General features: G+C 37.4%; 1 protein-coding gene across 2 annotated transcripts in view; it reads right to left on the bottom strand.

Annotated features, from left to right (window-relative positions):
- LOC121387322 (frizzled-5-like) overlaps nt 1-22,830 on the bottom strand; it is a 146,376-nt gene that overhangs the window by 93,066 nt on the left and 30,480 nt on the right. Inside the window, exon 1 of one of the 2 annotated variants that reach the window (XM_041518343.1) lies at nt 18,007-18,303. The exons of the other annotated variant lie outside the window; for it this stretch is intronic. The gene's annotated coding sequence lies outside the window, so the exon portion shown is untranslated. Of the gene's footprint in view, nt 1-18,006; nt 18,304-22,830 lie in introns of those variants that run through there. 2 annotated transcript variants of the gene reach the window in all.

The raw sequence follows: 22,830 nt of genomic DNA on the forward strand, positions 1-22,830 counted from the left end.
ACCATGTAAAAAGAAATTATTGAAATCTTTACAGTATGAATTATAGTCCAAAACCAACTTTTCTTCAGTGCTAACTTTGATTCAAACTCCATTCAGAGCCGACGCCATATAACCGTAAATAAAATGTGTTGAGTGCGTCGTTAAATAAAACACTTCTTTCCATTCAGAGCCATGTACAGAGATTATTGTCAAGGTCAAGGTCATTGTGAACTTGCATGGTCGAATGATGGCTAATTAATCAACCAGTATAGTTTAATTAAATAAAATGACAAAATCATAATATTTTTTATTATGCATTGAATATGTGCTATAGGGTGTATACTACCAAATCAAATCCCATAGACGACAATAGTAACATATGTGGCTAAAACTCCTACCTGCAACGTATCAACCGACATAAACGCCACGGATATAAATACTACCACCCCTCATACTTAAAGTGAATCAAAAAAAAATGGGGGTCAAGCTGCTCGTTTCTGAGATAACGGGTAGCGTCTATGACTACCCTAGTTCCGGATAAAATTCGAGTACTTTTTTTTACAGGTACCCCATACATGTTTCAAGCACAAGGCTACTTGACACATTGGTACTAGATGAAAATTGCATATATTTTTTACCCAGATGAAACTATTATTTTTTACAACCAACACACTCACATTTATAACCAACCACAGGACTTGTGGTGTTCATTTCTCTATCAAAAGTTGGGTGCACCTCGAACTTTGACCCAGCCGGAAGTTATTTGGTTTAGTACTACCTTAACACACTAGATAGCCATTGACTAAACAACATACTCCGATTTCATTAAACAAACATTCCTTTCCTTTCTGAATGATTTCCCCCCAGTCCATATACTAAATTTAGATAATAATAATAAAATAAACAACAGAAAAAATAGTAAAAAACCTCTATAATAATATATTCCACTCCACTTCCTATTCATAGCTTACCATTAATAAACAAAACTATTTTCCTAACCAGCCAGATTTTTAGCACAGGGCAGAGCTGTAATGGACTTGAACAAAACAAAAACAAGATAGGTGTAAACATATATGAGAAAGCTTTCTGAAGGAATGGATGGGAGTAGAGACTGCGGCAGACAGCAATATGCTAACAATTACCAGTTGTTTGGCAGATAGTAAGACCGAAAACGAGCAAGACTGGCCTGCCGCATCTGCTTCTGATTAGCTGTTTAAGCAAGAATTTTTCATAATAAACTCATTCTGGGGGAGGCTGCGGCAGGTGCCAGAGTTTTTGTCTACAGGTTCACAAATCAAACTTTAAAGACGCATTGCTGTCAAACTGTTTATCTATGGTGTGTGTTTGTGTCTTAAAGGGGCTTCATCTGGAAAAAGTATGCATGGTCGGTTCTAGGATCGATCCCTGAAAGTGGACACATTGGGCTATTTCCCATTCCAGACATAGCCCAGTGGTGATACACTCACTTGATGCGAGGTCAGACTAGGATCGATCCCCATCAGTGGGCCCATTGGGCTGTTTCTCGTTCCAGCCAGGGCACCACAACTGGTATATCAAAGGTTGTGGTATGTGCTACCCTGTCTGTGGGATGGTGCACATAAAAGATCCTTTGCTGCTAATCGAAAAGAGTAGCCCATGAAGTGGCGACAGCAGGTTTTCTTTCTCAATATATGTGTGGTCCTTAATCATATGTCCGAGCCCATATAACCATAAATAAAATGTGTTGAGTGCATTGTTAAATAAAACATTTCCTTCCTTCCTTCCTTCATCTGAAAAAAGGAATGATTCATCAGGTTTTCATAATGACATGTTTCATCAGTTAATGTTTCAAGGTGGGATCTACATGTAGCTCTGTTGGTAGAGTGCTCGTCTAAGGTGCTTGGGTTGAAGGATCAAATCCCATCAGTGGAGCCATTCTCTGAGTTTTATCCCCCATCCCATACAGTGTTCCACAATTTGTATATTATTTGTATGTGCTGTCCTGTCTGGGAAATTGCATTTAAAAGATCCCTTGCTGCTAGCTGAAAGATGTAGCAGGTTTCGTCTTAGAATATATGTCAGAATTATCAAATGTTTGACATCTAATAGCCAGTGACTAATTAATCAATGTGCTCTAGTGGTGTTGTTAAACAGTGTGCTAAACACACATTTGTTTCCTTTCCTAACAGTGACTGATTAAACAATGTGCTGAGGTGTCATTAATCAAACATTCCTATTGTTTTATTAATAAATGTATAATTACAATATTGTATTGGATACGTAATATCTGGTCTATTAAACAATGTGCTGGGGTGTCAATAAACAGACATTCCTTTTATTTCCTAATAGTCACTGATTAAACTATGTGCTGGGGTATCGGTCAGTCCCTGTCAGTGGGCTCATTGGGCTATTTCCAGCCAGCCAGTGCACCACAACTGGTACACCAAAGGCCGTGGTATGTGCTATTCTGTCTATGGGATCGCGCATATAAAAAATCCCTTGCTACTAATGGAAAAATTTAGCAGATTTCCTCTCTAAGAATATATGTCAAAATTACCAAATGTTTGACATCCAGTAGCCAATGATTAATAAATCAATGTGCTCTAGTGTTGTCATTAAACAAAACAAACAGGTGTCAATATACAAACATTCCTTTCCTTTCCCAATAGCCATTGATTAAACAATGTGCTGGGGTGTCATTAAACATACATTTCCTACTGTCCCTGAATGTGCTGGGGGTGTCATTAAACTAACATTCCTTTCTTTTCCTAGCAGTCACCGACCAAACAATATGCTGGGGTGCTGTTACACAAATAGCCCCTCATTTCCTTTCCTTTCCTTTCCTAATTCTAATAGCGGCTGATTTTCTGTTTTTCCGACTGGAAGAGATCAAATTTACATCTAAAAGAAAAAAAAACTTGTGATTTGCCAAGCTTGACAGCTGTAAAACATGAGGAATGCCAGGGTGGCCTGTGAAAAGTTATGCCCCCTTCTTAGCCCTCTTCTGAGGCGAGGAGTGATGTGTTTTGACAGGTCATATGGGAGGAAACAGGAGCCCGGTGATTGCCGGAAAAGTCAACAGCACAAAGTGTGCCTGTTTAGCAAGAGCAACTTGGTCCCATGTAAAAAATAAAAGAGAAAGAGAAAAAAAAAGAAGTTCTTATACCATTTGTGCAACTGGCGAAAAAAGAGTGGTGTGGGTATCGGTTGGACTGGTAGGTACTGGGTTCCAAACCTCATACAGGCTGCCACCCAAAGTTGGGAAAAATGCTCGAAAAAAAGTTTAAAGTTTTTTTTTCTCCAGAAAAGTCAACAGCATAAAACATGCCTGTTTAGCTAGAGCAACTTGGTCCCATGTCAAAAAAAATAAAAGAGAAAAAAAGAATACAACTAGTTCTTATACCGTTGTGCAGTTGGGGGTGGGGAAAAGTGGGTGTCGGTGGACTGGTAGATACTGAGTTCTAAACCTCCCACCGGCTCCCACCCAAGGTGGGGCAAAATGGATTGACAAGAAAGGGATCTTTTATAAGCACCATTCCACAGACAGGATAGCACATACCATGGCCTTTGATGTACCAGTCGAGATGCAATGAATGTACCTAGAAATAGCTCAATGGGCCCACCAATGGGGACTGAGGCTTTACCTCTGGGCTACAGATTGAGGCGTGGTCAGTCTGGGATTGATCTCCGTCAGTGGGCTCATTGGGCTATTTCTCGTTCCGGCCAGAGCACCACAACTGGTATATCAAAGACTGTGGTATGTGCTATCCAACAACTGGTATATCAAAGACCATGGTATGTGCTATCCTATCTGTGGGATGGTGCATATAAAAGATCCCTGGCTACTACAGGGGACAATATTTCAAAATCAGTTGATGTGAGTTTTACTTAGGTAACCAATTGTTCAATTATGTGAATATAGTTCTTGTAACCGACGAGTTAGGCCTACCTAATCCTAAAACTACAGTTCTGTGCTACATTGGTGGTTCTGTGCTACATTGGTGGTTCAGTGCTACATTGGTGGTTCTGTGCTACATTGGTGGTTCTGTGCTACATTGGTGGTTCTGTGCTACATTGGTGGTTCTGTGCTACATTGGTGGTTCTGTGCTACATTGATGGTTCTGTGCTACATTGGTGGTTCTGTGCTACATTGGTGGTTCTGTGCTACATTGGTGGTTCAGTGCTACATTGGTGGTTCTGTGCTACATTGGTGGTTCTGTGCTACATTGGTGGTTCAGTGCTACATTGGTGGTTCTGTGCTACATTGGTGGTTCTGTGCTACATTGGTGGTTCAGTGCTACATTGGTGGTTCTGTGCTACATTGGTGGTTCTGTGCTACATTGATGGTTCAAAAACATAAACTGATTTTCACTTTCATTACTGATATATGGTACTTTTAGTTTTAAAATGTAGTTGTTCACCACGTAACCGATTGGCAGTTCTTGTGATTTTAAAGTTGCGTAACCGACACATGAACAGAACAACAGTTCTCATGAAATATTGTGCCCTGCTACTAATGGAAAAATGTAGCGGGTTTCCTCTCGGAGACTATATCAAAATTTACCAAATGTTTAACGTCCAACAGCCGATGATTAATAAATCAATGTGCTCCAGTGGTGTTTTAAAACATTTTTTATTTTTTTAAATCTTCCCGATTTATTTATGCAAAGTTTATCATTTGATGTGTAGTTATACTGGTATATCACAAATGAATGTAAAAATAGCAACAACATGGCACCTCTGTAATCATATCTGACACAGCCACATCTTGCATGATGGTTTTCAGATTTTAGCAGATCACATGCCACACCCAGTTTTAATGTACACCATCAACCTTCACTGCTCTGGCAGACAAGATATTTTAACGACGTAAATAGATGTGTATACATATATACATCAACTTAGGACCTATAATAGTTTAATCGGAGGGGGGGGGTGGGGGTAGGGGCGGAGGGGGAATTGGTGATGGAATGAGATGCCAACATGCTCTGGGTGTGATCTTTGTGGCAGCCAGTGCACCACAACTGGTTTGGAATCAATTCCTGTTGGTGGGCCCATTGGGCTATTTCTCGCTCTAGCCAGTGCACCATGACTTGTATAATGAAGGTCGTGGTATGTGTTATCCTGCTGTCTGTGGGATGGTGCATATAAAAGATCCCATGCTACTAATGAAAACATGTAGCGGGTTTCCTCTCTAAGACTATATGTCAAAATTACCAAATGTTTGACATCCATTAGCTGATGATTAATAAATCAATGTGCTCTAGTGGTGTTGTTAAACAAAACAAACAAACTTTGATCCCTGTGGAGGAAGGGGGACTAGATCCATGTAGCAACTCAGGAGCTGTAAAGGGGGGAGGGAGTTAGGAGTGAAATGAGGTGACAACACCCTCTGAGCGGCACCCTTGTTAAGGAAGGGGAACCAGATGTGTATCCATGTAGCAACTCAGGAGCTGTTAAAGGGGGGAGTTAGGAGTGAAATGAGGTGACAACACACTCTGAGTGTCACCCTTGTGGGGTGAAGGGGACTGTAGATGTGTATAGCTGTAATAGTACAATTGGGAGGGTGGGGGGTTGGGATGAAAATGAAGTGACAACACCCTCTGGGTATGACCCTTGTGGGGGGGGGGGCAGGTGCACCATACATTAAGCAATTCAGGAGCTGTAATAGCAAGATTGGGGGTGGGATTGGGGTGATAATGAAGTGACAATACCCTTTGAGTGTGACTGAGATGGGGTGGGGGTGGAAATGAGGTGACAACACACTCTGGATATGACCCTTGTGGGGATGGGGTGGGTAGGCGGAGGTGCACTATACATGTAGCAATCCTCAAGTTCTGGGGGTGGGTGGGTGGGGGGGCTCCCCCCACCTCCCACATTTCCTACAGGCCCAAATAATATGATCCTAGAAAAACAATTTCCCAAACAACTACTGGCCCTTGTTTAATCCTGTTGAGTATGAATAATACAAATATTTTGATATTCGATAGCGATATGTTATTACGCAGACATTCCTTTTCCAATTGTTATTTCAATGGCCCTCAATTCAGCCAAGTGTCAGGAGGTCAAGCTTCAAGTGCAGCAGATCAAGTAACTAATATTGTACAGAAAAACAATTCTTCAAATTTCAACAACAACAACTTGAAACAATTATCATTTCCTCTCTCTGGTTTGTGGTCTCAAACAGAGAAATAATGGCTTACAACAGTCTAAAATTGGACTTTATTGAGTGGGGGGTGGGGGTGGGGGGTGGGGGGGGGGGACATAGCCCAGTGGTAAAGCATTTGCTTGATGCACGGTCAGTTTGGGCCCATTAGGCTATTTCTCATTCCAGCCAGTGCACCCTGTCTGTGGGATGGTGCATATAAAAGATCCCTTGCTGCTAATCGAAAAGAGTAGTCCATGAAGTGGCGACAGTGGGTTTCCTCCCTCAATATCTGTGTGGTACTTAACCATATGTCTGACGCCATATAACCATAAATAAAATGTGTTGAGTGCATCGTTAAATAAAACATTTCCTATTAAGTGTGTTACTTTGACTTTTTAACTACTTTATTGGTGTTTATTGTTGTTATAACTAGTTCATATGTTTGTCTTTTCTTTCTTAATGGGAATCTGTCCCCTTAACTAGTGTAAACAAAGATTGTATTGTATTGTGGTGTGTTGTATTGTATTGTGGTGTGTTGTGGTGTGTTGTATTGTATTGTGGTATATTGTATTGTGTTGTGGTGTATTGTATTGTGTTGTGGTGTGTTGTATTGTATTGTATTGTGGTGTGCTGTATTGTATTGTATTGTGTTGTGGTGTGTTGTATTGTATTGTGGTGTGATGTATTGTATTGTATTGTGGTGTGTTGTGTTGTATATTGTGGTTGTATTGTGTATTGTATTATGGTATTGTATTGTCTTGTGGTTGTCTTGTATTGGTGGTTGTATTGTCTTGTATTGTGGTGTATTGTGTTGTGGTGTGTTGTATTGTATTGTGGTGTGTTGTATTGTATTGTGGTGTATTGTATTGTATTGTATTGTATTGTATTGCATGTTGATACATATGTTTACATATAGCTCAATTGTTTTTCTTTTTTAATTTTCCTATTACATGTATGCTTTTTTATAAAATATTTGTCAAATATTCTTTTTTCTTACAAGAAATAGGATTATATTAAGTGTGTTACTTTTACTGAAAAAAGTTTGTTTTGTGAAACGACACAACTAGAACACATTGATTTATTAATCATCAGGTATTGGATGTCAAACATTTGGTAATTTTTACTTGTAGTCATCAGAGGAAGCCCACTACATTTTTCCTAATGCAGACAGGAAAGCACATACCACGGCCTTTGACCAGTTGTGGTGCACTGGTTGGAACGAGAAAAACTATTTGACTGTTAACTAATCACAAGTGCATGCATGTTTATACACAGATGCATATGCAGGAATTTTAGCAAGGGATTATGGCGAGTGAAATTTATAGTTGGGAGGTCGAGTCATGTTATTCCAGAAAATATACTGGAAAAAAAGAAGAAAATTTCCTTAAGCAGGGAGCGATTTCAACACGAAAGAACCCTCCCCTTGCACATGCACCTGATACATTTGCTAATGCATAGATCAACTGGGTTTTTTCTTCAATCTTCCATTATGCTATTTCTCAAAATATATTTTTTTTTTTTTTTTACGATTATAGTAATGATGTATGGAGTGTTGAGTGATGGTGGAGACGAACACATTTTGTATATATAGTGTAAAACATAAAAAGTAAATATTTTAGGGCTCACATGAAGTAGATTGAATGCTATCAATAGAAATATTTATTCACAAGTCAGTATATTTAGAAATATTCCGATAAAGACAAAGTTTTTCACAGTTCTTTTATATAGATTTACAATTTTTTTTTTTTTTTTTTTTTTTTTTAAATTAAAATATGGTCAGTCAGAAAGACAGATTGCTCGTCAACTGGTAGTTGCATTTTTCAACTTACTCTCAATGTTACTCTCATTTAGCAAGCAGGAGAGTATTTTCTCCACCACTGCATATATGCATACATACATATGGACTTGCCTCGGTGGTGGCGTGGTTAGGCCATCGGTCTACAGGCTGGTAGGTACTGGGTTCGGATCCCAGTCGTAGCATGGGTTTTTTAATCCAGATACCAACTCCAAACCCTGAGTGAGTGCTCCGTAAGGCTCAGTATGTAGGTGTAAACCACTTGCACCAACCAGTGATCCATAACTGATTCAACAAAGGCCATGGTTTGTGCTATCCTGCCTGTGGGAAGTGCAAATAAAATATCCCTTGCTGCCTGTCATAAAAGAGTAGCCTATGTGGCGACAGCGGGTTTCCTCTAAAAAAACAGTGTCAGAATGACAATATGTTTGATGTCCAATAGCCGATGATAAGATAAAAAATCAATGTGATCTAGTGGCGCGTCGTTAAATAAAACAAACTTTACATACATATGGAGGCATGAAGTGACATAGGCTTCCCATCACTCTTCCCCCACTTTTCCTACTGAAATTATAACTGCAGGCATTTTTTTTTTTTTTAAAGAACAGCTAAACCAAGCTGACCTTTTTGTTTACAAAAAAAAACAAAAAAACTAAAACTTAAACCTAAAACATTAAAACAATAAAGCACTCTTTTAAATAGTGCCTTTAATAAAAATTATTAATCTCCAATCCGAAGAGTTCCCCGTGATTCTCTCCCTTTATATCAGAAGATGTCATCGGCTTGTTAAAATTCACACACTGAACTAGAGGCAATAGCTTATCCCTCGATATCTCTCAGCTGTTTTGTTGATGGAAAACAAAGATAGGACATTCTAAGTGGAAGAAATTTTCTTCTCCCAGACTAGACTACTCGATACTGGGATGTCACGATGGTAAAAGAAACTGTTTTACCACAAACTCATTACTTTTGTTACTTTAGAAAAGTTAGCTTCAGAGAGAAAACTCATTTTTGAATAGTTAAAAGTTTATTTTGTTTAACGACACCACTAAAGCATGTTGGTTTATTAAACATCGGCTATTGGATGTCAAACATTTGGTGATTAAAGTTTAAGTTTGTTTTGTTTAACAACACCACTAGAGCACATTGATTTATTAAACATTGGGTATTGGATGTCAAACATTTGGTAATTCTGACTCATAGTCATCAGAGGAAGCCCGCTACATTTTTCCATTAGCAGCAAGGGATTTTTTATATGCATTTTCCAACATACAGGATAGCACATACCATGGCCTTTGACCAGTTGTGGTGCACTGGTTGGAACAACACCACTAGAGCACATTGATTTATTTATCATCGGTTATTGGATGTCAAACATTTGGTAATTTTAACATATAGACTTAGTGAGGAAACCCGCAACATTTTTCCGTTAGTAGCAAGGGATCTTTCATATGCACCATCCCACAGACAGGATAGCACATACCATGGCTTTTGATATACCAGTCATAGTGCACTGGCTGGAACGAGATACAGCCCAATGGCCCGACCGACATGGATCGATCCCATATTGACCACACATCAAGCGAGCGCTTTACCACTGGGCTACATCCCGCCCCTATTCTCATACGTTAGACGTCCAATAGCCGATATTAATTAATCAGTGTGCTTCAGTGGTGTTGTTAAAGACTTAGAGAGGAAACCCGCAACATTTTTCCATTAGTAGCAAGGGATCTTTTATACGCACCATCTTACAGACAGGATGGCACATACCACAGCTTTTGATATACCAGTCATGGTGTACTGGCTAGAGCAAGAAATAGCCCAATGGGCCCACTGACGGGGATCGATCCCAAACGGACCGCGCGTCAAGCTAGTGCTTTACCACTGGGCTTACATCCCACCCCTCATGTCAGGTAAATGCAGGTGGAGCATCTTTGGGATGCATTACCACGACTAACAACAACAACGACAACCATAGCATAAAAAAAGACCAGACGTTTACAAATGTTATTACAAGAGTTGTGAATTCTCAGCTAGATTACGCGTAGACACAGTGTTCCTACAAGGGGTGAAGTGAGCTAATGTTGTAAGCCAATTCCACGTTTGGTGTAAATAAACGTGATAATGTTTAATCACGTATAAAGCCTTCTGACAGCGCAGGGCAGAGTAGTGTTTGGTATCTTAATGCACCAGAGGCTCCCAGGGTAACCCAGGATGATTTGTTTATTAAGTAGTGTTATTTTTCTGCTTCTTTTAGAAAAGGTCTCAACATATGGTATTTTCTAGTGAACTGGGTGAGGAAAAACCAGATTAGTCTTGTCTCTTTTCACTTTTACGTTTTTAGCTTACCTAGATATTTATTTAAAGATAGGGCAGGACGTAGTCCAATGGTAAAGCACTAGCCTAATGCACAGTCAGGTCTAGGATCGATCCCCGTCGGTGGGCCCATTGAGTTATTTCTCATTCCAACCAGTGCACCACGACCGGTATATCAGGATCTGTGGTATGTGCTATCCTGTCTTTTAGACTATAAACTATAAACTGGAGTACGTTCAGCCAGCTGTTTGTTGCTAATGCTTACCACAGTGGTTTTTTAATCCCCTACCAATGCAACTATAGGTTTTGTCTCTATCTCTTTGTTGGTCTGTCTGTCTGTCAGTCTGTCAGTCTGTCTGTCTGTCTGTCTGTCTGTATGGCAATTTAGGGATGGGACATAGCCCAGTGGTAAAGCGCTCACTTCCTGTGCGGTTGGTTTGGGATCAATCCCCCATCAGTGGACCCATTGGGCCATTTCTCATTCCAGCCAATGCACCACGACTGGTATATCAAAGGTCATGGTATGTGCTATCCTGTGTTGGATGGTGTATATAAAAGATCCCTTGCTACTAGTGGAAAAATGTAGCAGGTTTGCTATCTAAGACTGTGTCAAAATTAACAAATATTTAACATCCAATAGCTGATAATTAATAAATCAATGTGCTCTAGTGGTGTCGTTAAACCAAGAAACCTTTTTAGCTTTTACATGATCTCAGTTGTGGATGTCGGCCAGTGAAAATCAAAGAACAACAAATCACAAATAAAGAAAGAAAGCTGATCTATTGTTGGTAATATACAGTTCATAAACTCGAAATAGCACCTTTAAAATATTTGTTTAAATCAAAAAGCGATGTTTTGTTGTTGTTGTTGTTGTTGTTGGGGTTTTTTGTGTGCATTTTTTCTTTCTTTTTTTTTTCTTTTTTTTTTCTTCTTTTTTTTGGTGGGGAAGTAGGAAGAGGAGAGTTGAAATGGTTAGTGTGAATAATAGCATATTTAATCTTTCCAAAAACATTTTGAAGTTGTCTTTCTTAATTATGTCATTAATGGATTTTTTTTAAAAATTAAAACATTTCAGTACAAACAGTTCTCACTACTCCACAAACTCCAAAGTTAGAATGCTAATAATGTACATGTATTTACAGAGTTAATTTAAGATTTAAAAAAAAAAATCATATTTGGAATAAAATCAAATTTCATAGTAACATCACATATAGAGATAGGTAACAGTTCTGTTTCTTAATTTAAAAGGACATTCCTGAGTTTGCAGCATTGTAAGATGTTTCCGACTAATAAAATATTTCTACGATTAAACTTACATATTAAATATATTTTCTTCTTTAGAATATCAGTGTCTGTATAATCAATGTGTTTCTGGTCGTTTTAATGTTTGTAAGAAGCCAAAACTGGATTTTGTCTTCAAATAATTTCATACATATGAAAAAATATATTTTAGGAAATAAAATGATATTTACGCTAGTACATATATTAGAACGATCAGAAACATGTTTAATATATAGCCACTAATATGTTATGTTGGAAAATATATTTGCTATGTAATTACAATTGTTAAAGAGTCTCTGTTAGTCGATGACATCTTAAAAATTGCAGCAAACTCAGGAATGTCCCTTTAACAATTACAAATGGCTGACGTTTTTGAAATTTCAAAGAATGCACAATTAAAACTCCTCCTCCAACCATCTATTAATTACAACATTATAATGATATCTATGTACTTATATATGGTAACAATATGTAGAAATGTTATGAAATCTCATATTAAAGATATTATTTTTAAATCAGAATTTGATGATGTTTCGAAAGAAAGAAAGAAATGTTTTATTTAATGACGCACTCAACACATTTTATTTACGGTTATATGGCGTCAGACATATGGTTAAGGACCACACAGATTTTGAGAGGAAACCCGCTGTTGCCACATAGGCTACTCTTTTATGACAAGCAGCAAGGGATCTTTTATTTGCGCTTCCTACAGACAGGATAGCACAAACCATGGCCTTTGTTGAACCAGTTATGGATCACTGGTCAGTGCAAGTGGTTTACACCTACCCACTGAGCCTTGCGGAGCACTCACTCAGGGTTTGGAGTCGGTATCTGGATTAAAAAACCCATGCCTCGACTGAGATCCGAACCCAGTACCTACCAGCCTGTAGACCGATGGCTAACCACGATGCCACCGAGGCCGGTTGACGATGTTTCGATTGTTCAGGATGTTGTAGATGCAAGATTGTTTCTGGTTAAATTTAGACAACAATTGTTTGATAATATCCAATACAAGTGGTGTAGGTCTGTTACCAATCTATCCAATACTTTTTTATTATAAGCATTATAAGTCATTATTAAATGTAGAACATTATCTCACTTATCAAGAAGAAGAAGGAAATGTTTTATTTAACAACGCATTCAACACATTTTTTTATTTTATGCTTATATGGTTAAGGACCACACAGATATTGAGAGAGGAAACCTGTTGTCACCACTTCATGGGCTACTCTTTTTAATTAGCAGCAAGGGATCTTTTATATGCACCATCCCACAGACAGGGTAGTACATACCACGGCCTTTGATATACCAGTTGAGGTGTACTGGCTGGAGCGAGAAATGGCCCAATGGGCCTACCGACGGGAATCGATCCCAGACCGACCGCGCATCAAGCAGGCGCTGTACCACTGGGTTATGTCCTGCCCCCTCACTTATCAAATCCCTGTTTATCTTAGAGTAATATATACAAGATTTAGATGTAGTAACTTTAGACTTGCTCTTGACCAAAGTATACAAGATTTAGATGTAGTAACTTTAGACTTGCTCTTGACCAAAGTATACAAGATTTAGATGTAGTAACTTTAGACTTGTTCTTGACCAAAGTATATAAGATTTAGATGTAGTAACTTTAGACTTGCTCTTGACCAAAGTATACAAGATTTAGATGTAGTAACTAGACTTGCTCTTGACCAAAGTATACAAGATTTAGATGTAGTAACTTTAGACTTGCTCTTGACCAAAGTATACAAGATTTAGATGTAGTAACTTTAGACTTGCTCTTGACCAAAGTATATAAGATTTAGATGTAGTAACTTTAGACTTGCTCTTGACCAAAGTATACAAGATTTAGATGTAGTAACTTTAGACTTGCTCTTGACCAAAGTATACAAGATTTAGATGTAGTAACTTTAGACTTGCTCTTGACCAAAGTATACAAGATTTAGATGTAGTAACTTTAGACTTGCTCTTGACCAAAGTATACAAGATTTAGATGTAGTAACTAGACTTGCTCTTGACCAAAGTATACAAGATTTAGATGTAGTAACTTTAGACTTGCTCTTGACCAAAGTATATAAGATTTAGATGTAGTAACTTTAGACTTGCTCTTGACCAAAGTATACAAGATTTAGATGTAGTAACTTTAGACTTGCTCTTGACCAAAGTATACAAGATTTAGATGTAGTAACTAGACTTGCTCTTGACCAAAGTATACAATATTTAGATGTAGTAACTTTAGACTTGCTCTTGACCAAAGTATACAAGATTTAGATGTAGTAACTAGACTTGCTCTTGACCAAAGTATACAAGATTTAGATGTAGTAACTTTAGACTTGCTCTTGACCAAAGTATACAAGATTTAGATGTAGTAACTTTAGACTTGCTCTTGACCAAAGTATACAAGATTTAGATGTAGTAACTTTAGACTTGCTCTTGACCAAAGTATACAAGATTTAGATGTAGTAACTAGACTTGCTCTTGACCAAAGTATACAAGATTTAGATGTAGTAACTTTAGACTTGCTCTTGACCAAAGTATATAAGATTTAGATGTAGTAACTTTAGACTTGCTCTTGACCAAAGTATATAAGATTTAGATGTAGTAACTTTAGACTTGCTCTTGACCAAAGTATACAAGATTTAGATGTAGTAACTAGACTTGCTCTTGACCAAAGTATACAAGATTTAGATGTAGTAACTTTAGACTTGCTCTTGACCAAAGTATACAAGATTTAGATGTAGTAACTTTAGACTTGCTCTTGACCAAAGTATATAAGATTTAGATGTAGTAACTTTAGACTTGCTCTTGACCAAAGTATACAAGATTTAGATGTAGTAACTTTAGACTTGCTCTTGACCAAAGTATACAAGATTTAGATGTAGTAACTAGACTTGCTCTTGACCAAAGTATACAAGATTTAGATGTAGTAACTTTAGACTTGCTCTTGACCAAAGTATACAAGATTTAGATGTAGTAACTTTAGACTTGCTCTTGACCAAAGTATATAAGATTTAGATGTAGTAACTTTAGACTTGCTCTTGACCAAAGTATACAAGATTTAGATGTAGTAACTTTAGACTTGCTCTTGACCAAAGTATATAAGATTTAGATGTAGTAACTTTAGACTTGCTCTTGACCAAAGTATACAAGATTTAGATGTAGTAACTTTAGACTTGCTCTTGACCAAAGTATATAAGATTTAGATGTAGTAACTTTAGACTTGTTCTTGACCAAAGTATACAAGATTTAGATGTAGTAACTTTAGACTTGCTCTTGACCAAAGTATACAAGATTTAGATGTAGTAACTTTAGACTTGCTCTTGACCAAAGTATACAAGATTTAGATGTAGTAACTTTAGACTTGCTCTTGACCAAAGTATATAAGATTTAGATGTAGTAACTTTAGACTTGCTCTTGACCAAAGTATACAAGATTTAGATGTAGTAACTTTAGACTTGCTCTTGACCAAAGTATATAAGATTTAGATGTAGTAACTTTAGACTTGCTCTTGACCAAAGTATATAAGATTTAGATGTAGTAACTTTAGACTTGCTCTTGACCAAAGTATACAAGATTTAGACGTAGTAACTTTAGACTTGCTCTTGACCAAAGTATATAAGATTTAGATGTAGTAACTTTAGACTTGCTCTTGACCAAAGTATATAAGATTTAGATGTAGTAACTTTAGACTTGCTCTTGACCAAAGTATACAAGATTTAGATGTAGTAACTAGACTTGCTCTTGACCAAAGTATACAAGATTTAGATGTAGTAACTTTAGACTTGCTCTTGACCAAAGTATACAAGATTTAGATGTAGTAACTTGACTTGCTCTTGACCAAAGTATACAAGATTTAGATGTAGTAACTTTAGACTTGCTCTTGACCAAAGTATATAAGATTTAGATGTAGTAACTTTAGACTTGCTCTTGACCAAAGTATATAAGATTTAGATGTAGTAACTTTAGACTTGCTCTTGACCAAAGTATATAAGATTTAGATGTAGTAACTAGACTTGCTCTTGACCAAAGTATACAAGATTTAGATGTAGTAACTTTAGACTTGCTCTTGACCAAAGTATATAAGATTTAGATGTAGTAACTTTAGACTTGCTCTTGACCAAAGTATACAAGATTTAGATGTAGTAACTTTAGACTTGCTCTTGACCAAAGTATATAAGATTTAGATGTAGTAACTTTAGACTTGCTCTTGACCAAAGTATACAAGATTTAGGTGTAGTAACTAGACTTGCTCTTGACCAAAGTATACAAGATTTAGGTGTAGTAACTAGACTTGCTCTTGACCAAAGTATACAAGATTTAGGTGTAGTAACTAGACTTGCTCTTGACCAAAGTATACAAGATTTAGGTGTAGTAACTAGACTTGCTCTTGACCAAAGTATACAAGATTTAGGTGTAGTAACTAGACTTGCTCTTGACCAAAGTATACAAGATTTAGGTGTAGTAACTAGACTTGCTCTTGACCAAAGTATACAAGATTTAGATGTAGTAACTAGACTTGCTCTTGACCAAAGTATACAAGATTTAGATGTAGTAACTAGACTTGCTCTTGACCAAAGTATACAAGATTTAGATGTAGTAACTAGACTTGCTCTTGACCAAAGTATACAAGAGTTAGATGTAGTAACTCTAGTATATATAACAAGATATACAATGTATATAACCTGTACTGAAAGAGTCTGTCCATATTATCTGATTACAAAAGAAATAAAATTACTTTTCACCTTTCTCACTGTCCCTACTGGTTTCAACACTAGTAATTTAAGAAATTTAATGTGTGTCCTTCATCCTCTTATATCCCCCACCCCACCCCCCAACCAGTTACAGCACTAACAATGTACACACACACATACAAAACAATACAGAAATTAACTAAGATTTCAAACAACTTACCATCATTTCAATATAACAATATTAATTCAAATCACATGACACCAACGCAACCTTATTGTGACTTTCCAATTGATCTCAAATATTTTTTAAGAAGTAGGTAACAAGTACAGTGGGTAAAAAATAAAAGAATACAGAAATTAACTTTATATTTCAAACAACTTACCATCAGTCTTATATATATAATAAAATGAAATAAAATCATGTATGACACCAACTACATCCCATTGTGTCTTTCTAATCAACCACACATTTTCTGTAACAAGTTTGTGACAAGTACCTTCGGTGAAAAAAGTAAGTAAACAACACAGAAATTAACTGTTGATTTCTAACAACTTGCCATCAATTTTATATTAAAAAGTCAAATGAAATCACATGACACCAACTCCACCCCATTGTATCTTTCCAGTAAATTGCAAATCTTTTGTAAAAAGTTTGTGACAAGTATCTTGGGTAAAAAGTTTAGACAATGCAGACATTAACTTAAAATTTCGGACAACTTACCTACAATAGTATATAATAAAATGAAATCCCATCACATGACACCAACTCAATCCCATTGTATCTTTCAAATAAATCACAAATCTTCTGTAACAAGTAGGAAACAAGTACCATGGGTTAAAAGTAAAACAATATTGTTAACAATTAACTTAAGATTTTAAACATCTTGTCATCAATCCTATATCAAGAAGTCACCTGATATCACATGACAACAACTCCACTCCATTACAGCACTAACAGTGTACATTTTACATATAAAACAATACAGACATTAACTTAAGATTTCAAAGAACTTACCTATAACAATCCTATGTAATAAAATCACATCACATGACACCAACTCTATTGCATAGTGTCTTTCTAATAAATCTTATATCTTTTGTAACAAGTAGGTATAACTTAACAAGTACGATAGATGAAAAGTAAAAACAATACAAAATTAACTTGCCATCTTGATCTTATATTAAGAAGTCAAACAAAATCACATGACACCAACTCCATCCCATCCCTTCCTGTCTTTCTAATCGATGTCAAATCTTCTCTAACAAGTAAGTAAGAGGTTTCTGCACTAACAGTGTACATTTTACATATAAAACAATACAGAAATTAACTTAAGATTTTAAAGAACTTACCATCAATCCTATAATAACCAAATCAAATGGTAGCACATGACACCAACTTCATCCCATAGTGTCTTTTAAATAGATCTTATATGTTGTGTAACAAGTAGATAACATAACAAGTACTATGAGTGAAAAGTAAAACAATAGAAAATTAACTTACCATCAATCCTATATCAAGAAGTCAAACGAAATCACATGACATCAACTTCATCCCATAACACCAACTTCATCCCATAGTGTCTTTCTAATAGATTTTATATCTTGTATAAAAAGTAAGTATTGGTACCATAACAAGTACCATAAGTAAAAAGTAAAACAATAGAAAATTAACTAAGAAACAACTTATCATCAGTCCTATATCAAGAAATCACATGACACCAACTCCATCCCTTCCCGTCTTTCCAATCGAGTAACATTCTGTAATAAGTAGGTATCAAGTACCATGGTAAAAAGTAAAAACAATATAGAAATTAACTTACCATCAATCCTCGATCAAGAAGTCAAACGAAATCACATGACACCGACTCCATCCCTTCCTGTCTCTCCAATCATGTAACATTCTATAACAGGTACCCAGTACCATGGGTGAAAAAACAACAAAGTACCACAGGTAAAACACAAAGTACCACAAAGTACCACAAAGACGCAGACAAAAAAAACCCACTGGTACCAAACCGATCAAGTAAATCCAAATCCACAACGCAAAGCAACCAGCGTGTAACTATGGTACGTGTATGTAATATCCCCGTGAGTTCTCTCTCTCTTTACAGTGACGAGCCAGTATAGGCTGACTAACAAGGCAGATGCTGGGCTTTCCTAGCCCGTCTAACTGTAACCGCCAGCCAGTATAGTTGAGCGATACAAGAGCTCTACGCGGAGGAGAGTTGTGGTACAAATTATTACTAGTGACAAGCTCGGGGAGGAAGAAATATTCACACTGGCTCACAACACATACTAGAGTCCTGTTGTGATGCTGGTGTGGAAATAAGCACCTTTATACATGTATATATGCTAGTTTGTAAAAATGTTAGTGGGTGATGAATTTGTCAGTTTTTTCTTTCTTTTTTCCCAGGTGGTATAGCGCACACTTGATGCAAGGTCAGTCCGGGATCGATCCCCGTTGGTGGATCCATTGGGCTATTTCTTGTTCCAGCCAGTGCTCCACAACTGGTCTAACAAAGGCCGTGGTATGTACTATCCTGTTTGTGGGATGGTGCATATAAAAGATCCCTTGCTGCTCATCGAAAAGAGTAGCCCATGAAGTGGCAACAGCGGGTTTTCTCTCTCAATATCTGAGTGGTCCTTAACCATATGTCTGCCGCTAGATAACCTTAAACAAAATGTGTTGAGTGCATATTTAAATAAAATATTTCTTTCCATTCGTTTTTTTCCCCAAGTGATGGAAGGGCCAGTGATAACAGAATATTTGTTTAACAAAACTTTAGCAAATTTCAAAAGTTAGGTAGATCCAAAGGGGAGGGGTATTCCAGTGTACCCATCCCCCCCCCCCTCCAAAAAAAAAAAATTAAAATTGCCCCTTTTTTCCCCCTCTTTTATTTTTTCCACTGCAATCCCTCTTTCACAACTTGGTCCATGTTCCCTTTTCCCATTAGGGCGTTCACCAACATATCACATTTATCTTATGATAGGCTCAGACTGTCAACTGTCACAACGAAGTTGGCCAACTCAACGGTTGCATTGTAATTTCCCCAACTCCCAACTTACGACAGGTGCGCTCAGATTAACAACTAATCAGTTATACAAGAATCAAGATGTAAGAGCACTCAGACTAGCAACTAGACAGTCATAGAAAGAAAGAAAGAAATGTTTTATTTAACGACACACTCAACACATTTTATTTACGGTTATATGGCGTCAGACATATTGTTAAGGACCACACAGATTTTGAGAAGAAACCCACTGTCGCCACTACATGGGCTACTCTTTCCGATTAGCAGCAAGGGATCTTTTATTTGCGCTTCCCACAGGCAGGATAGCACAAACCATGGCCTTTGTTGAACCAGTTATGGATCAATGGTCGGTGCAAGTGGTTTACACCTACCCACTGAGCCTTGCGGAGCACTCACTCAGGGTTTGGAGTCGGTATCTGGATTAAAAATCCCATGCCTTGACTGGGATCCGAACCCAGTACCTACCAGCCTGTAGACCGATGGCCTAACCACGACGCCACTGAGGCCGGTATAATGCTCTAAAGTCTGAGGCTCTAAAATTTCACACACTATCCAAAACCCTCTCCCAACACTGTGCTGTTTTTATTTCTAGTAGACCATATTTTTTTTCACCGAACCTGCTATTTATAAATTTTAAAAAATACAGTGTATATAATAACACCTGGCCATACTTTACTTCCTATTTCTTACTTTACTTCCTAACCACTACGCCACCGAGGCTGGTAGACAGTCATAGAAGTCGTGAGAGCAGAAAATGGACCAAATTTGTTGTGGCAGTTGGTAGTCTGACCCTAGAATTACTTTAAATCCAGTCCTCCTGAACTCACCTTTGCTGTAAAAATTAATCAAACTTCTGTTTGCAGGAAGTTTGTTTTGTTTAACGACACCACTAGAGCACATTGATTAATTGATCATCGACTGTTGGATGTCAAACATTTGGTAATTCCGACTCGTAGTTATCAGAGGAAACCCGCTACATTTGTTCCTAATGCAGCAAGGAATCTTTTATATGCACTTCCTCACTGACAGGAAAGCACATACCACAACCTTTATCCATTTGTGGTGCACTGTTTAGAACGGGATGTCTGCAGGAAGATGCATTGTACTAGTGTCTTATCCAAATGAACAATGAATTTACATGCACATTCCAATAGGCAGGACTGCACATACCTGAGCCTTAGACATAAATATGTTGTGGGACACATCGTCAAACGTTTGTTAAATCTGACATGTAGGCTTCAGGGGGAACCCTTTACATTTTTCTATTAGCAGGAAGGGATTTTTTTATATGCACTTTCCCGCAGAGAGGACAACACATACCACAGCCTTTGATATACTAGTCATGGGACTCTGGTTGGGATGGGAAAAAATACAGTAGGTCCACCTAGGTAAAAAGAACCAAGGTCTAGTAATATTGAGCCTGGTTTTCTCCAGCTAAACAAACAGGGTGTTTTGAGGGGGTAGGGGGCAGAGGTGCAATTCATAGTTATCTGCCCTGCAACCCCTCTCATCCTCCCTGGCCCCTTCATTAAAAACATAAATGTATATATAAAAAAACAAGAAAACAAATCCGTGGAAAATAACAATGGAATTGGCGTGTAAGATGTAAATTAACCAGAGATATAAAAAAACCAAAAGAAATTTTTTAAAAAAACCAAATTGAAATCAACACAAAATGTTAAAGGACCAGATATATATATAAGAAAAAAACAAACAAAAAGACACTAGGAAAACAAAATTGAGATTGGCATATAAAATGCGTAAGAACCAGAAATATAATATATATAAGAAAAGAAAAAAAAGGAAAACAATTAGGAAAAAAAAAGTAAATCATATAAAATGTGAAAGAACCAGAGAGATACATAAAATGTATATAAGACAAAAATTGAAATCATATAAAATGCTTAAGAACCAGAGAGATATATAAGAAAAAAACAAAAGTAAAAAATTTGGGAAAACAAATTAAATCATATAAAATGTAAAAGAACCAGAGATTTATAGGAGAAAAAACAAGAAAGATAATAAAACCTAGCAAAACTAAATTGAAATGAAGCATATAAAATGTGTGATAACCAGAGGTATATAAGAAAAAACTAAAGAAAAATAAATAAAAATGAAATCATATAAAATGTAAAAAACCCAGAGATTTATAAGAAAAAAAACCGAAAAAAAAAACCCCTAGGAAAACAAAATTGAAATGAAGCATATAAAATGCACAAGAACCAGATATATATATATATATATATAACAAAATAATAATAAAAAGAAACCCACTAGCAAAACAAACTGAAATCAGCATATATATAATATAAAATACAAAACGACCAGAGAATCTAGAAAATCAGGATTCTTTGATTTTCATCCACCCTCCTGCCCCCTCCTAGTCTGCTGCTTGGACAGCAAGTGACGTCTGCAAATTCCTTCCTCTTTGACGTCTGCTACGACCAGATTTGCCGTCTGCTGTCTTGTGAGATTAGCTAGCGCTGTAAGCCCAAGCCCATTCCTCACATCACGCACCTGCTACCGCGCCATGTCAGGCCTGCCAAGCTAATTTCTCTTACACATCCGTTCAAATTGTCGTAAAAATGTGGGGGGAAATTACCGCAGATAGCGCCAGTCACAGAGACTTGATAATCTCTGGCAGGATGGAATGTTTCTCTCAGGGAAAAAGGTGGATTTTTAGCCCGCCCTTTTAGAAATGTTTCGGGTATCGATGGGATAGTGAAGAGAACATTTATCATAGAGATTGTGTCTTCCAGATTCTGGTGAATTAGAAAGGAAGGAAATGTTTTATTTAACGACACACTCAACACATTTTATTTACGGATATATGGTGTCGGACATATGGTTAAGGATGACATAGATATTGAGGGAGGAAATTGCTGTTGCCACTTCATGAACTTCTCTTTTCGATTAGCAGCAAGGGATCTTTTATATCCACTATCCCATAGACAGGATAACACATACCACGGTCTTTGATATACTAGTCGTGGTGCACTGGCTGGAGCGAGAAATAGCCCAATAGGCTTACTGACGGGTATCAATCCCAAACTGACCGTGCATCAAGCGAGCGCTTTACCATTGGGCTATGTCCCACCTCCACTTTGTGAATTACCGGTACTTGATTGATGCGCAGTCAGTCTAGGATCGATCCCCATCAGTGGGCTTATAGTGTGCATTTTGAGAGAAGTGTTTAATTCATGACTCCCATCAATTCTGGGGACAGGGACGTAGCCCAGTGGTAAAGCGCTCGCTTGATGAGCGGTCGGGTTTGAGATTGATCCCTGTTGGTGGGCCCATTGGGCTATTTCTCATTTCAGCCAGTGCACCACAGTTGTTATATCAAAGGTCATGGTATGTTGCTGTCCCGTCTGTGGGATTGTGCATATGAAAGATCCCTAGTTACTAATGGAAACATTTCCTGTCCTGGATGGAGGAGCCGACCAAGGCCAGCACCTGCGCCCATGACAGGCGTGCGCAACAACAACTTGCTCTGAGTGTGCATGTAAAACCCTCTGATCTGACCTGACCTAATGGAAAAATGTGGGGGGGGGGGGGGGTCTCTCTGAGACTACATGTCTGAATTACTAAATATTTGAAACCCAATAGCCG

This window comes from Gigantopelta aegis, chromosome 13, assembly GCF_016097555.1.
Source record: "Gigantopelta aegis isolate Gae_Host chromosome 13, Gae_host_genome, whole genome shotgun sequence".
NCBI classification, from domain to species: Eukaryota; Metazoa; Mollusca; class Gastropoda; order Neomphalida; family Peltospiridae; genus Gigantopelta; species Gigantopelta aegis.